The following is a 17,178-nucleotide window of genomic DNA, read 5'->3' on the forward strand; positions in this document are numbered from 1 at the left end:
GAGAGTCATGCTGTCATACAGTATTTTCTTTAAACTCATGATGCATCTTAAAAGACAGTGACAATATAGACGTATCATACATTAGTTTGGTGGTTCAATACACAGTTATTAATATATGTGTCCTTCTGATGTAACACTTGCCTATAAAATGCATTTATAATATGTATATGCTGCCCTCCTTGCCAATGGTGCTATGCTTGACCAGGGTAAACATTTTTAGTTTTCACGCCACCCAGCAACCTGTTTCGGATTTTTTCTCCATTGCTCCATTGCTGCATGTTCCATGCCAATCTCCATAGTTCATCGTAACAATTAGCTTGCGTTCTAGGGCTCAAAGTGGGAAGAACAGGGAGCTGAAGTAATTTGTCGAAGATCACACAATGTGGACATGGAAGGACATCAGGAATGAAGTCCGCTTCCTCCAGGTTCGAAGCAGCTATTTCATCCACTAGTCCAAATCCCCAATGACCCACCGTTTTACTCTTCACTTTGCATGTTCTTTGAACATCCATTCCTATTTTAGACACTTGTGTTGCTTATTTTACTGCTATATGTAAAACCACGTGTCGTATCTATTTTTCCTTTACCACTGGGGCAGGTGCACTGATTGATTTGTTGTTATGTGTAATGCACATATTGCATTTCGATTTCCTATGGAAAACGTTTGTTTTTCACTATCCATGTTGCTTACGGATCAAAATAAATTATGTTTCTCCTCTATTGAAACATGTAATGGAACAAATAATTCTGGTCCCAATTTCAGGCATACTACATCCGAAGGGAAACATAGCAGACCCCAACAACATTCAAAGTATGTATTCTGAAAAAGATTGTAATCATATTAGACAAGATCCCACCTGGACAAACCTGAAAATGATAACCGTCCCAGGAAAAGCATGTGACATAGAAACATACTTTACAAGCACAACTAGAAAAGGATTGACTGCTGGCGTCCAATTCTCCCGTCACAGGTGCTCATCCGAGGAGTGTAGAGGGATTCTGTCATGAGCAGGGCACCCAGTACAAGTTACCACCACACGTTTGGAAGCTTAGAATGATGAACAAGCAATACCTAGAGTGCAACTCTGGGTGCGTTCTCTTTTCAGTCAGTGAACATTGCAGCCGAACTACACTAATTGCACTTTAAAACTTGCATTCTAGAAAATTATGTCAGCATTCCACAGCCAAATGCGATTCACACCCAAATTGTACAGTGTCGTAAGCATGTACTATTAACATTTCACTCCAAATATTGCAGGAAGGTATAAGTACAGTTAAGACCGAACATGAGCAGAGCACTGTGTACAAGAGAAGCCCACATTCTTAACAGGTTAAAAAGATGCATCTGGTAGATCACAAGACACTCACCTCACACCTTACCCACTCTCCAAAGAAGCTGTGCTTTGGGTCACCACCTCCTTACAGGACAGAGCAATGAAGGTGTTCTCAGACATAGCCAATGCTGCCCCCACCACCATCGACTGTGGAGTCCCAGAGGGCTCCTGCACTGCACCCACTCTATACAACTCTATACAACTTGTTCACAAAGCTTCTCTATGACAAGCTTGACACCCTAGGTATCGAGTATACCAACTACGCTGACGATACTCAGGTACTCCTACCACTCACCAGCTCCTACACCAAAGACGCCGAAGCAGTCCATACAATATACTCCACCATCCAGGCCTGGATGGCAGCCAATGTCCTCTGCCTCAATGGGGAGAAGACCGAAATCATCATATTAGGACTAAAACATTAGCCAAACTAGACAAATTGTACTCCAACTTCACCAGTGACAACACCATCATCCCCGTTTCCACATTGGTAAAAACCCTTGGCGTGTACACAGACTCCACATTATCCATGTCCAGGCAGGTAAGCGCCATCACCTCCACCTCAGCACATACCACCAAACTCATAAATGCAGTAAAACCTTACCTATCCAAGTCCAACTGTCTAACAATAGCTAGAGCAACTATTGGTGCCAAATTGGACTATTGAAATGCCCTCTTAGCCGATACTTTGTTTTTAAATCTAAACAGACTCCAAAGCACACAAAATAATACAATCAGAGCAGCATTAAGCCTTCCCAAAAGGGAACACATTTACAATGCCAGACAGGCAGCTCACTGGCTCCCAGTTAAAGAATGCATCACTTTGAAAATCCTCATCCTCACCCACAAATGCCTTATCACCACAGCGCCCTCATATCTTACACAGCCTATAACCAAACCTATTCACACCAGACCCATAAGGACACACTACACTAACCAACTACACACCCCGTACACTAACAGGTCAAAAGCATCCAGGTAAGGCTTCCCGAACATAGCCGCCAAGCTATGGAATGCCTACCCACTGACATCAGAACTGAAAAATCTCTTCTTACCTTCCGCAAAAAACTCAAAACCCACCTCTTCATCTGACCCTCTGTAGGTTCTGTTGTATCCTCTTGCCTGTATATATGAATGCAACTGTTCACCATTTCTGTAACTAAGTAAACTGTCTGTAACCAGCGCCACAATGCCTCCGGGCTGTTGTGCACTTAACAAATGTGAATAAATAAATAAATAAATGCATTTATGCAACGCAAAATGTGGAACTCTGGGAAGGTTGTAGCTTGAAAGCATTCCAATTGAACTGCGTTACTTAATCTAAAAAACAACAGACCATTTTGCCTGCTTGGATATCTGTATTCTAGCAAAATCTTTACCCATTGGAAATTTAAAATATGGTTCACTTTGGGCCATACAACATCACAAACATTGTATTACAACAGTTGTATTAGTAGAACACCATCCAAGAACATCTGTCTTCACATACTTGTTCCATAACCTGTAAAAATTGAACATAATTGACATTGGTCTTTTTTCCCCCGATCCAGCCTTTTTCAAATGCAGCCTTGTCTCACCTCTTCCATGTACATCTGGCAACTTTTTTCACGATTGAGTTCAACGCTGTATAATTTGCATAAGCTAAACTTACATGGAAGAACACAGCACTTAAAGAACGATAGAAGACAACAGCTTCTCAGATATTGGCAATGTTTGAACTGAAAATCAGTCTAGACTTTCGTTTAACATAAGATTTGCATGTTGTTCTGATGTAAATCAGATACAGCTGTCTATTGGCATTCACGCCTTTCCTCCCAATACGCTGCGTACATCTTTTAGCCCCGAGCTATGCTCCTGTGCTTCATTTATCAATGGATTCAGAACGAATGCAAGGTGCCCCTCATTCACAGGACACGCTTAAAATACAGGAAACAATCCTTTTCCAAAATTCCCCAATGTAATAACAAAGAAACACGCATAAAGTGAATGGAGTTTTAAAACAGCTAGTCCTATGTAGTATGGTTACATTCTAGCAAAGGTAGCTATGTTGTAATACACACTGAACTAGGAGTTTATTATATGTTTTACTATCAGCTTTTCAGGTGTATGATTAAGTATATATAGGCCAACGTGTATGGGCTCTTGTATCCACTAAGAGTGAACTTTTCAGACTTACCTTGTAGGAATTTCACTGCACACCATGACCTTACCTGTACCTCACTCTTCACTTTTGTTTTGACAAATTGACTTCTTCCCTGCAGGAGTACAGGGATGAGTAGAGAGTAAAGTGCCTGCTCGGCCCTCACAATTTTACAAACCAAGAGCCAAAACAATCATAAAGATAAAACATGAACAATTAAGATATATACCTCCTTCGCCTTTTTGGTAATATGGTCGAGGGTAGGCTATACTCTCAAGAGAGGTGTGAATGTGATTCAGTAGCAACCCAAACAGTGAAGTATAAACAATCGAAAACAAAGGAAGTCCACTTGTTCCAGGACACGCTACCTTTATTCCAATCACAAAGTCTGCCACCACTACTTTGAATCATCTCTGGACTTCAAACCTTCAAGAAGGTTTTGTTAGAACCTGTTGAGAGAGGAGCCTTTTCAAAAGTCCTCAAGTTGTGAGGTGAATCCAGGTGTTCCAAGGTAAAGTAAAGCTCTGTCCCCTAACCATTCCCAGGGAACATTGGGGGTGAACAGCCTCTGGAAGAAGACTTGCATCTCTGCCAGCCACTATGCTGCCCAGGACGCCACTGTGCTTCAGGACCCCTGAGGTCTTTGGAAACCTCCTCTCTGTTTTGGTGACTCACAAGTCCTGAGAGCCAAGGCATCCCGAATTCCTGCCACTTCACCATCAAAACACTGGAAGCCATGATTTAAGTATATTTGAATCAGTTCGAACCACCAGGACCACCCAGAGCTGCCTTTAGCACTCGCTGATCTTTGAACCAGTGTCATCCACGTTTGAACCCGGTGGGCACGTCATTGCCTTGGCTCGGACAAAGAAGTACCATTGAATCTGCACTGTTCAAACCCCTGTTCAAACGTCCAGGTTCTTCATCGCTGAGCGAGCTGCTGATCAAACTGACCCTGGTGTTCTTCAGGAATTGCATTCTTAGAGACCCTGCATCGAACCGACTCACCTGAGCATCCTTTCATCAGCCGTCTGAGATGAACTTTGACTGCCAAGACGAACCTGATGACCACCACGATACAGATGTCTTGAATAACGTTTTGAAGCACAACCCTCTTCGGTTTGACCCTACTTCAACATCTGCTTGCCACTGGACAACTGTGATTGCTGCCTTGCGAACCACTGAACAACAGGGAGAAGCCATTGTCCTATAACCTCTCCTATGCACATACATCATGCGTTTGCAACACCAAAACATTTCCTTTTTTTAGAACATAGTGGTTTCCGATGTCTTTTCTCCCCTGTCTCAATACCCATAGAGCTGTTTCTAGGTGGGTTCTTAGTAGTTTTCTGTTTAGCTATTATTGTACGTGGTCTATTTAATTAAAATATATATATTTTACAGAACCTTCATTGGATATTCCTTTTTTTTACCATTATACTTTGCTGTATGGGTTTCTACTGAACCACATTCTACCAACTCTTGAGAGTACAGCCTTCTGTCAGGCCAAGTTTCCACAAAAGAAGATAGTAGGTGTATCTCTTAAATGTGGTGGTTTTACCTTTATGATTGTGTTGGCACATGGTTTGCAGAAGTGCGAGGGCTGAGTAGGTGCTTTTGCCTCTACTTAACCGTGTACTCCATTTGTGACACTGGTGGGCAGTGGCTGGGATTAGGAACAGACTGTGCCTACAGTTTAGTCAGCTAAATTAAGTGTGTGCATTTAATATTAGATTCACTGGAGGGCTGGCGGGCTGCTTTTGCTCTAGAGGAGCAGACGCTATGTGACTTTGTACTCGTGCACATAATGGAGAATTAAGGTCAAAAGGCAGCTCTGAGGACTTCCTGTGGAGAAGAGAGCACCTCCAGTCGTGGTCCTAGGGAAGCCTGTGACTACGCGACTGTCTAACTATGGAAGATCGGCATGAACAGGCAGAGAAATTGGCTCATGGGGAAGCCCTTGGGGTGTTCAAGGTGTACTGGGAGAATGATATATTTTACTCTGAGCTTAAGTGTCCTGTCGCCTGGGCTAACTAGAGGTTGCTGTGTGCCAATGTCATAGGATCCTACTGGAATTGGCTCGTGACATTCCTTTGGCAGGTCACTTATGAGTGGCCAAGACAGCTGACTGGTTGTCTGCCCATTTATACTGACCCCAGATAGGTGTAAAAATCTAGGGATTTGTATGGTCCTTTAAGACTTGCCAAGCATCCAGTAAGTCTGGGCAACAAAGGCACCCTTTATTCCACTACAAGTGGCTGACCAGCCTTTTCAAAGAATTGACTTGGATATTTTGGGTCCTTTTGACCTTCAGACATCCAAAAAAGAAACCAGTACATGTTGGTTGTGGTAGACCATGCCACCCGGTACCCAGAAGCTGTACCCTTGAAAAGCATCAATGTCCCAGTAGTGGTGAAAGCTTTGCTACGGATATTCTCTTTTGTAGGATTTCCCCAAAGAAATAATTCAGAAGTCCAACTTCATATCCCTCTATATGTGGAATAACTGTGGGCTTATTTACAAATTGTACGCAATTGTCCACAGACTTTCATCCACAAACCAATGGGCTTTTTGAGAGGTTTGAAAAGACCCTGCAAGGCATGATAGGTGGCTTGGAAGAGCACCAGATAAAAAACAGGATAGTCTCCTGCTGTGACTTTTGTTTGGCTACCAGGAGGTGACTCAGAGTGGTGTGTGGTCAGTCTGTTTGAGGTTCCGCTTGCTCTTGCGGTTACTGGTCCCCTAAGTCCATTGCAGGAAAGATGGGAGGGCAATGCCCAAACTCCTTCCCACGACATTATGGATTATGCACTTAGCTCAAATTCAAAATGGCCAAGTACTGAGAATAGAGCACATTAAATCTGAAGGCAAGCCAGCAACTCATGAAGCACTGGATTAAGGAGTGGGTCAAACCCAGAACCCTTCATGATAAATGGTCTTGGCCCCATATGGGGCTTGAAAATATGAGTGAGCATAACTACCTCATTGACAAAGATACCCCAAGGCAGACAGAGAGGGTTGTTCATGTCAAGTGGCTGAAGCCTCACTACATCTGGGATGACTTGATGACTTAGTGATGGCACTCATGAGTGATGATGAGACTAAGATCCCCTGCCATAATTACTGCAAATAGAGTCGACTGATGGGTTACCAAGGGAGGGAGCATCAGTGTAATTTCAGGTGGGGGGCAAAGATGTTTGCCCACCCCCAACTTTTGTGGCACACCTTTTTGTCCCACTCATTTGGACGGTGCCACTTTCATTTAGATGTCGTGTTCCCCCAACATTTTCTGCAACATCATTCCACTGGGAGTAAGTCCAGATCTCCCCATAGCCAAATGAACTGTAAATGTGAGACTGCCAGTAGCTGCTGGGCCAGTATGCAAGTCTGTTCTCACTGATGACAGTTACAATTGATTGGTGCATCCACGATATTGACATTGGAGACACTATATTTTAGTAAAATTGAACAGACCATGTGCAATACCAACTAAATAGACCACAATGCAAAAGCACACCCCTGTAGAAAGAAGAGAGAATATGCAATATATCAAGCTGTAGCACTCGGGTAATAAGACACGGGGAGAAACCCCATAAGTGATACACCTCTTTCTCCTTTTTTTGGTAGCGTGGGCCGAGGGAAGGGTATACTCACAAGAGGGGTGTGAATGTGGTTCAGTAGAAACCCAAACAGCAAAGTATATATGTTCAAAATAAAGGAATGTCCAATCAAGGTTCTATACAAATATATAATGTAATCAAACACCCCATGTACAATACTAACTAACTAGGAAACTAGAAAACACTGTACAAACCCACCCTTATAGAAGGACTTCAGAATATGCAAGGATAAAATAGATGCTGGGTAATGGTATAGGGGGGAAAAGGCACTTAAAGACCACAATGTTCAAATCAATATGTCTAGAGCTTGCAAAAGGGACACCATGACCTCTGCAGTCTATAGGGCCCAACGATGGACCAATGGGGCAGATATCAATCAATAATAGTATGTTGCACTATTATTCCAGAGTGCTACACCCTGCATAATGCAAATTGTAACCGTCACTAATAACAATGACTCAACACATTGCAATACAATTATTGTATTTAGTATGTAGCCAACAAGTGTTTTTGACCCGTAAACCTCAGGTCTTCTTCAGGGCTCCAGCAAATATTTGATATGGGGCCACTAGCTGATACACTTATACTCTTCAGCTCCTCAAAATTCTGTGCCAGAGCACTAAATGCACCCACATAAACAATTGTGCTGCTTAGAGTTGTTTAGAATCTTCTATAATACTTTAAATGCAAGTCATTCCCATTGCATTGGTTGATCTCTTGGTTGGCATTAAATTATTGTGTAATCCACGTTTAATCGTGTTCTTGTAGAAGAAAAGCCATAATCTTCAGGGCGTTTTAATTCTGTATCTGTCCATGGGTACATTTAGTCCAATCTGTATGCCAGCATACACGCAAAACGACGCTGACGCTCTACCATACAGATGTCAGCACTTGTTAGCTTTGGGCAACATTAAGAAAATGGGGTATTCCTGAAGGTTTGCTAAAACTGGTCATTAAACTGCATGAGGATACTAATGTCCAAGTAAGATTAAACATGGAGGGTATTCTTTCTGAGAAAATTCCAACAACTGATGGTTTGAGACAGGGGTGCATCCTTCCCTCCTGTCTCTTTAACCTGTATGTCGCAAATGTGGGCCCCTTGTTGGAGAGAGCTTATTTTGCCTCTCCAAAAATTGGAAACATTCCTATAAGTTGGTTGCCTATGTGGATGACTTTGTGTTGTTTGATTGCACACAAACAGGGCTACGTCGCCTTTTTGCAGCTTTTGAATGCTTTGCGAGGGAAAATAACCTCAATATGAACTCTAACAAAACACAAGTAATGGCACTTGTAAAGAGAGCACGAAAAACCAAACTAAATTGTTCCGTGAATGGGATCATTCTAGAAAGGGTCAAGACAACAATCTATCTGGCTTTTCAATTACAAGCTCTCCAGATAGAGAATTCCTTAAGAAACATCTGTGTACAAAAGCGGAACACTATATTCCACAATTGAAAAGAATTACGTTCCACTATTGCAAATTCTCAATTATCCCTCTAATTACATTCTAATTACAACTCCAAAGTTGCTATATGGAATTTAGTTGCTGGAAGACTGGGCTTTGGATTTTATTGCTCGGATTGAGGGTCTTTTCTGGCACAAAGTCTTGGGGGTTTCTAATTCTGTGCCGGTCAGTGGCATTAGACATGGACTCACCTCCTTGAAAGCAAAAGGCCGCTGGTGCCTTTTGTCATTGTATTCCACATTTCTCCAGCCCCATAATAACACACTGGCCCTCATTACGACCCTGGCGGAAATCGCGGTGCTAAATGCACCGCGGAGCACGGCGGAAAGCTGCCAATAGCGCCATGGAGGTTGGCGGATTTTCCGCCCCATGCCGACCTTGGCGGGGCGGTAAATCCCCATTCCCCATTTTACCCTTCCCCATTCCCATTTTTGCCCCATAGGGTATAATGGGAGTGGGGAAGGCGTTAATTGCGCCACCGCAAAATACGGTGGCGTAATTAACATCAAGGTCCCGTAGCGCCATGGATTTCTCCGCCCGGAAAAACCAGGCGGAAAACGTTCCATGGCGCTACGGGAACTCGTAGTAGGGCGGACGGGTCCGCCGCGAATAACGCTGGCGTAAACCCACTCCGCCAGGGTCGTAATGAGGGCCACTGTGTCAAATTCTTGCTGAGGTATGAATTCTGGCCAGGTATCTACGTTGGTGGAATTCACTGGTCACTGTGAAATCATACTGCACAAACTGGAATAGGATAAGGATGCCTTGATAGGCAATAAAGAAACGGTTAAACAAGACTGGTGTGCAAACCCAGAAAGCTTGCATGAATACATCAGCCTATCTCACCTGCAACATGAACACAGAAGAAAGGGGACTTTGGCTCCTTACTTGGTGACATTTCCTGGTACTAAGATTTGGGATGACTATTTGCAGTTTTGTTGCAACTTCCTTCCTTCCAAGGAGGTTGTGACTAAACAGAAGAGGTTGTAAGGGCTAGAGGCTGAATGTAGATTCTGCAAAGCCAAGTGCAAAATCAAAATTCTTAAGCATCTACTAACATAATGTTCTACACTAAGAACGAGGATGCATTGATATTTTCCAAAAATATTTTGATTCAGTTGTATTTGTAGACCAGGAATCATTTTCGGGAAAATGTTTAGAGGGTACACAGGTATCTATGCTGGTTTCAGTGGTCGCATTCTTTAACAGTTTGAGACTAAATGAGCTGATGTAATTTGTTTAACATGACTAGGCCACATAACTTGTTATACTATTCATTCGATGAGTTGCATTTTCATTCACTAAAGTATTGTTTTTTAAGGATTGATACATTGTTTTTTGCTTTGTTGCACACTCGACTAAGAGACTATTAGATCCTGAAATGTACTTATTGGACCTTTGTTTCTTCTTGGTGGATGTGCTATTTTTAATCTTTTAATTGATTTCATTCTTTAATTTTTTTTAAAAGACTTGGTTTGTTAAGGTTGAATTTTTTTAACCGAAAAAAAAGAGAAATACGATCAGCAGCTTACCCTTTCAGAGATGGAATTACCTGCATAATTTTATTATTCAGTAATGGCAATTCATCACAACACTAGTCGATTTATTTTTTTCTGTTACAGGTTGCTTCTCTGTAGGCGTCTGTCCAAAGTGTGGCTCCATTTCAATCACACTTTTTGAAGCTGCTTCTATGGACTCAGTGCTAAACTTGTATTGTTTTAAATGCTGAGAAGCTTTCTTGTATTTCATACACTCAACAAATCACAATAACAATTTTTTTTTGTTTTTAAGGAATATGACTATGTAGGATTGTTATGTTGTAGTTGAGAAGACAAGAGCCTGTGCCACTGAAATGACCTTGCACTGCTTCCCTTGAGTTCAGCTTGCTCTTCGGCTGCGATACTAGGCTGAAGCAGGGCTCCCTGAATACAAGTGGAACTTAGGTGCACACAGCCATGGGCAATAAATGGAAATTGCATGGGATAGTAGAATACAAGCCAAATGAGAAAGATTCGTTTTTCAGGTTAAGAGAGAGGTACAGGGAGGAAAGAAATCGGGTGAGAGTTTGGAAGAGATAGGAGAATGCAGAGTCTAAGGGAGTAAGTGGGTGAAAAGAATAGATGGGATAGTGGACGGCACGTGGGAGCTGGTGAAGTTGTGAGAAGTGAAAACTGAAGATGATGGCGGGAATGACAGCTGGAGAAGGTTGGAGAAAGAAGAGACATGGAGTGAGTAAGATATAAGAGAGCAAGAATAGATGAGAAATTAGAGAGTTGTAAATGCAATATTAGGGAGTCGGGACGGGGAGAGCAGGAGACAGAAGAAGGATGGAGCAGGAGGTGCAGATGTAATAGGAGAGTTGGATGGGTGAAAGGAGGGAGATATTGTATGAGACATTGGAAAGGTGAGTGGCATGGAAGAGGAAAGAGATGGAATGCATGAGGGAGTTGAGAGAAGGGGGTGCAGTGGATACGAGAGGAGGTGAGATATTGAAGGCGGAGCTGAATGAGGTGGTACGGTGGAGGGATGCAAAAGAGGTCGACAGCTACAGAGGTAAGGGAGGTCAGGGAATGGGAATACATGGGTTATCGAAAGTGTCACTGATTACACCAACTGACATTATTTCTGAAGAATTATAACTCTTGGAAAACAGTGCAGTTGCTACAGGATATGTGCCTGTTTGAGAGATAAGAAGAATGCAAGCTCTCATTTATCACATTTGTGCCATGGCCAAACATTGGTTTAATGCAGCAAAAGCTTTTAAAATCAGTCCTGCCAGCTCATGAAAGTCCTCATCCTTGGCAGAATAGACTAGCCCGGGACATGGATTGCCATGTCCTGCACATTGAACTAGTTAAACGCAGTACATAGCTGAAGCCCTCACAGAACGACATCACTGTTTCTCTCAGGCTTTTAGTGAGGGCGATTTATGTGAAAGTCGGTAGATTGCGTAAATCCCAAAACTGAATTAGAAAGCTATGGAAAAATATTTACGCATTGAAAACCATTGCATATGATGAAATTCGGTTTTTTCGTGTTATGCATCATACCTTGAAAAGCTTTTTATTTTGTTTTTTTTGAACTTTGTACTTCTGTTTTTCTCTCAGAATATGTCCCTGCATCCAAAGGAAATTTGTTGATCAATGCCACTGAGAAAAGGGGAGCAACTGCCACCTTTTTCCAGAAATGTACATAAAAAACGAATTTGGCATCAACCTACGATGGCCACTAGCAAGCAGCATGCAGGGTGTGAATGTCGGGTGAGCAGCACATCGGTGCTTCTCTGTAAACACAGTGTATATAGTTTGTACAAAACATAGTTGACGCAAATAATATATTGGCTCTCAATAACAATACGTTTTTCGATGGGATTTTCCCATTAAAAAACAGTATTGTAAAGCAGGTCCATTCTCTTTTTTTAATGTTGCATGGAGTCCATGTCAGCTGAATCATACGATTGACACAGGTTGCCGCCCTATTGCGACAAGTAAACCTGGGTGAACATCGGCCATGCCAAACCCCACAGTCTACCAATTCGTACCAGGGTACAGGAACTCCCAAGCTCCTGGAAAGTGCTGCTGAATCACACCCAAACTTGATTAGCTTTTCCCAAACTGTCTTCCCTAGCCACAACAAGATGCCTCAGAGATGTCACTTATCTCAATACATATGTATATTATGTTACATACTAACGCCATGAATTTGGGCTTTAGAAAAGATAGAAAGGCTAATTGGATTTAGGTGACAATCTTTGACCACCAAATTGAAATGTGCATTTTTAGAGAGTTCACTTCATCCACTTTGATCCCCCATACACATTGTAATTGGTTATTTCTAATGCGCATAATACACAGAGGAATCTAAGGGCGGATGAGCGAGTTGCCCCTTAGCTATCATCCTGGTCAGTATAGTTTATACAATCCTGCTTTTAAAATGATGCATCTCTATGAGGAAGGATTTGCAGTCTGGCCATAACTTTGAACTTGACTCTACAGGTGTGCTTCATAGATTCTATGTGAGATGTTATTTGCAATGGTTATTGCATAAGATCTCATCGAAATAAGGTAAGGTGGGGCAACATGACCGATTGGTGATTAATAAAGATACATGTTCAGATGCTTTTTAATACATTCACAGACAAACCCAATCAGTTTAGCTAAATATTGGTAAAGCACTCCGTTACAATTAGATACGCTTTCAGTCTTTAATTGATAACCACCGTACACTTGCATATTGGAAATCCCAGAAACTGAAAGTTCCATAGGTAAACAGCTACTCTGAAGACAACATCTGAATGTTGGATAGGGATAGGGAGAGCAAATGCTTCTTTTGATGTAGTAACAGTTCTGTCTGACCTCATGAATTGCCAGCAAAGAAAGAGATGGAGGAGTGTAAAGTGACTGTTAAATATTTCCTAAATTGCAAAAGTAACTACTGTCTATAGACCTTGATATGCCCAGGCGGGGAGCAGTCTGCGTATAGCACCAACAGGAAAGTGAAACTGCAAATTAGGTGGCATGAATACTTTTAATTAAGAACTTTGAGACACCATCCCCAGAAGCAAAGCATTTTCGAGCAAATTATATGAGCGATCATATGATCATTTTGGCGCAATACGAGATACTGGAAATTGAATAAGATATATCCTGGAGGCCACAATATTGCGGAAGGACATCAGTTAGGTCTTATGAAATTAATCATAATTGGTGTTTCATGAATGTGTTAAGACTGTAGTTTCAACACAAGGTGGAAGTGTCTATATTAGGATGGTCAGGAATGGATTTTGTTTCAACCAAGCAGCCATTATTATAACGTTAAGAGTTTAGGTAAATGTGCCTCCTTATATGGTGCAGGTTTTAATTTATTTGTATTCATAAGAAAAAAATTAGGACATTGTGCTGTTCCTATGAATAAAGCATTACTGAGTGATTTACTTTTTGTGTGAGCGATTATGAAATTACAGCGTTATAAAGGATGTAAAGTAAGATTTCAACAGGCTGCTGTCACTTTATGGGAAGTGGGTATTGTATTTGTAATTCAGGGAAACACAATGTGTCTGCCTTCACAAATCCTCATGTTGGAGTTTAGACTCTTGTCTTTAAGGAGCTGCAGGGCTGACGTCACCCTTTACCAGAATCTATTACTAAATTTATTATTTTTAAAATTGAGAAACAACACATTACTTTTTTGTACTCTTGCTTCAAGTTGCCTTGTGTATTGCACCCGCAGTTGCAGCCACTGTATATGTAACTGACTGCTTCCAAACAACGCTCAGATCTTCCCATCCTCACTCTTCTGTCCTCCATAGTTGTCCTGAAAAAAAAACACACTCAGTCGGATGCACTCCATACAAATTCTCACCTCCACCACTCAACCATGGGGTTTTCTTCTTCCTAGGGGTCTCTGATGACTAAAGGAATGTGGCTGTATGTCATGAAAGTTGGTCTCTGGATTTCTATCCTTCCTAGTACTGTCATCCCAACATGATGGCACACTCATTTGCAGTCACTGAATGGTAACTGAGTGCTTCCATACAACTATCTCTGGGATATTCATATTAAAGGACTTACCTCATGTCTGAGCGAGTAGAGCGCTCGCTATGACATCTGTGCAGAGCTTGCGGATGCAGGTTCAAATCCCGGCAGAGCCAAACGCAGCCTTTCATCCTTCCGAGGTCGATAAATGAGCACCACACACTGTGGGTAATAATAAGCAGTGCTCTGAGGCTGAGCGTTTGTAGCGCTATATAAATGCTACATTATTATTATTAATGTCAATTTCCTGATCTTACTTAACAGAGCTGATTTGAATGTTTTACTTCTCTCTTGACTACACATATGTAACACAAACGGAAATGTGTTGCTTGCTACGTACCTACACTCACCAAACCGCCAGCAATCTCTTGACATTTTTTGACTTTGCAAGAGTGATCACAAACTCTATCCATATGAAAATCTGAAAGGGTACATTTTGTATAACGTCCCTCCCAAAAACCATGAAGGGCGTTCCTGAAAGTTCTATGTGACCGAATCTGCAGACATTCGTGCAGTTCTAGGTTGTGATGAGAAAACGACATTAGTGTCCCCCTTTCCGCTGTTGCATCCCTGGCACTGGGTGGGGCACACCATTATCCACATACCTTTCAATTAAGTAGGCATAGGTCTGAAACCAAAATAAGGTCCCCTCCAGAAAGACACAAATGTATTTCCTAAGGGCAGTCGAAGGAGTAATGAATAATAGAGAATGTATCTCATACTTTTTTTTTTTTTATATTCATGTTTTTTTTGTAGCTTTCTAAATCCGTATTCCTCAGGATGCTATCATCTCTGTAGGACATGTATGCCTGATAATAACTGCTGTAATTATACAGCGGTTAATTCCAGATTTCGTCAGTGTCTAAGCACTGTAAAAACCAATGTTATGTTACCTAATTTAAGGGTACTTATGTTATCGACCTGGGAAAGATTGAAGGATGGGACTAAGTTCAGGCTGGCCAGCATATCTAAGGCAAATGCGTTATCCTTCTGTCATGCGTCCGGACACACAATTCCATTTAAAATTAACAAAATGCATTGCCTAACAAATGGAAGCTGTATACGATTGTCACTGGCCTGCACTTAGTGCATTTTGTTTTACCTTTTCGTAGACACCGTTCCTTTTTAGAAGTCATTGTTCATGCCCAACCTGTACGTGTGTGGGCGTGTGTGTGTTTTGTTTTGTTTTACAACTAGTTCTGCACAGACATCATTGATGTATACAGTAACATGTTATGCGACACGTGCATTGTATTTCCATCTATAAGCCTGTTCATCCTTTCAAAAGGGAATTACATTTCGTACATAAAATTAAAATGGAAAAGTCTGAATGGAGAGTAATTGCCAATTGAAGTGATTAACCAGGCCTTGCCTGAAAGAAATCAAGCCTTCTCCCAGGAGCTTGATCGTTTTGCATACACTCAGCTGGAGACATTGATGCTGTGCTTGTAGGGGTGTCCTGCACGGAAGCAAACTTTTTGAGAGACACAGAGGAGCAGGCTCAGACTGGGCTATATGGCAATAGACCCATGGCCGAACCAAAAACGCAAAATGCTTGTATGGGCCAGTTTTTTGGGTCAAAGTGGGGCACTTTTTTGGCCAATGTGGCCCAGTTTGATGAGTTACTTCACTATGCGACTAATAGTTCTGACCAGTGTTGCTGAATATTCTTTAAAATGTACAATTTGCATCACATTTTATCAAAAACCTCCCACTTGGGTACTATTCAAACACTGTCACAAAAGGAATAAATTCACATTTGCAACAGTGGGCCACTTTTTCATTGGTGCCCGGGACAATGTTATGCCCCAGTCCGACTCTGCAGAGGAGACACAAGGTAGACATCGAAGAATGCCTGCGGCTATGATTTACTTCTACAAACAAAAGAGCACGGGCAATTCTCAGTCCCACTGCGCCCAAGAGTGCAATATAGGCATGTGTTGCAAGTAATTGAAGAGAGATGTGATTATATTTCCGATGGATTTATTTGCAAAGTAGCCTGACACGTGTTTCGAGTCTAAATCGACTCTTCATCCGAGGCTAAACATAATACACAACAAAATCATAGACAATTATGCACCAATAAACAAATAATGTTGGTATAAAAACCATGCATTGTGTACATTCAAAAACAAGGCAAGAGGCATAAAACACAGAGGCAAACAAAAGGTATAGGTAGATAATTTTGTCATATGGCATAATAAAAAATAAAAAAAACGGTCACTCGTAATCTTGCAGAATGGGTTTAACGGGCCCGCCACCATTAGCGGCACCCATTAACCCATTCCGCAAAGGTTATGATGAGGCCCTTGGTGTTTTTGCTCAGTCAATTCCAAAGACAATTTCAAAGCCATCTGACAGCTGAAAAGTCAATTCCGTTTTTCTCTTGTGTTTGATGGGGGAAGGTGGGACTGATATTCTGTTTGATTTGTGCTATTCCTGAATACCTGCTCTCTCCTCCCATCTCTTTACGTTGTCTATTGGGGGGTTGAGAGGTGTTGCAGGGGGAACCCCTAACCATAGTGCCATCTATACCAAACCACATCAAAGTATTATTTTCTGTGCTGCATTTGTTTTTTGTGCTCATTACTTGATTCTTAATGCATTAAAGATATTATTCAGTGTTCTGTCACCCGATTGGTGATTGTTGTTACCTATTAAAATATATTGTGATTAAATTCTAACTACATAAATAAATATTTACCTCTGCAAACTAGCCTGATTCCTGGTTCAGCGTGACTGGGGGTGAGGGGGTTCCAGGAGAAGGGTGTGATACAAGTGATATATCGTTCAGAATATTGAACTTATAGATAGAATAAATAAGGGTTTCAATTGCGCACTACACGCTGGGCGTGACTTGGGTTTGTGCCGGATTGAAATCACTTACACTGGGCATACAAAACCCAACATGCCTGAACTCCAGCCCACCCCTTAAGGATCTTGCAACTCTAGGAGCCTGCCCAAAGCCTGCAAGATCCAAGGCACGTAGCAATGATTCTTCATATCCTCAGATCCAGCCTCTAGAATTCCCTCCCTATGGGTAATGCTCTGATCCAGGGTTGAATTAATGCAATTCCAGAAAGGC

At 41.8% G+C, this 17,178-nt stretch overlaps 1 protein-coding gene across 1 annotated transcript in view; it reads left to right on the forward strand.

Annotated features, from left to right (window-relative positions):
• The window catches only part of NEGR1 (neuronal growth regulator 1), a 2,727,005-nt gene that overhangs the window by 1,722,280 nt on the left and 987,547 nt on the right, over nucleotides 1-17,178 (forward strand). The window lies entirely within an intron of this gene.

Source organism: Ambystoma mexicanum, chromosome 1q (assembly GCF_040938575.1).
Source record: "Ambystoma mexicanum isolate Mex_15411 chromosome 1q, UKY_AmexF1_1, whole genome shotgun sequence".
Taxonomy (NCBI): domain Eukaryota; kingdom Metazoa; phylum Chordata; class Amphibia; order Caudata; family Ambystomatidae; genus Ambystoma; species Ambystoma mexicanum.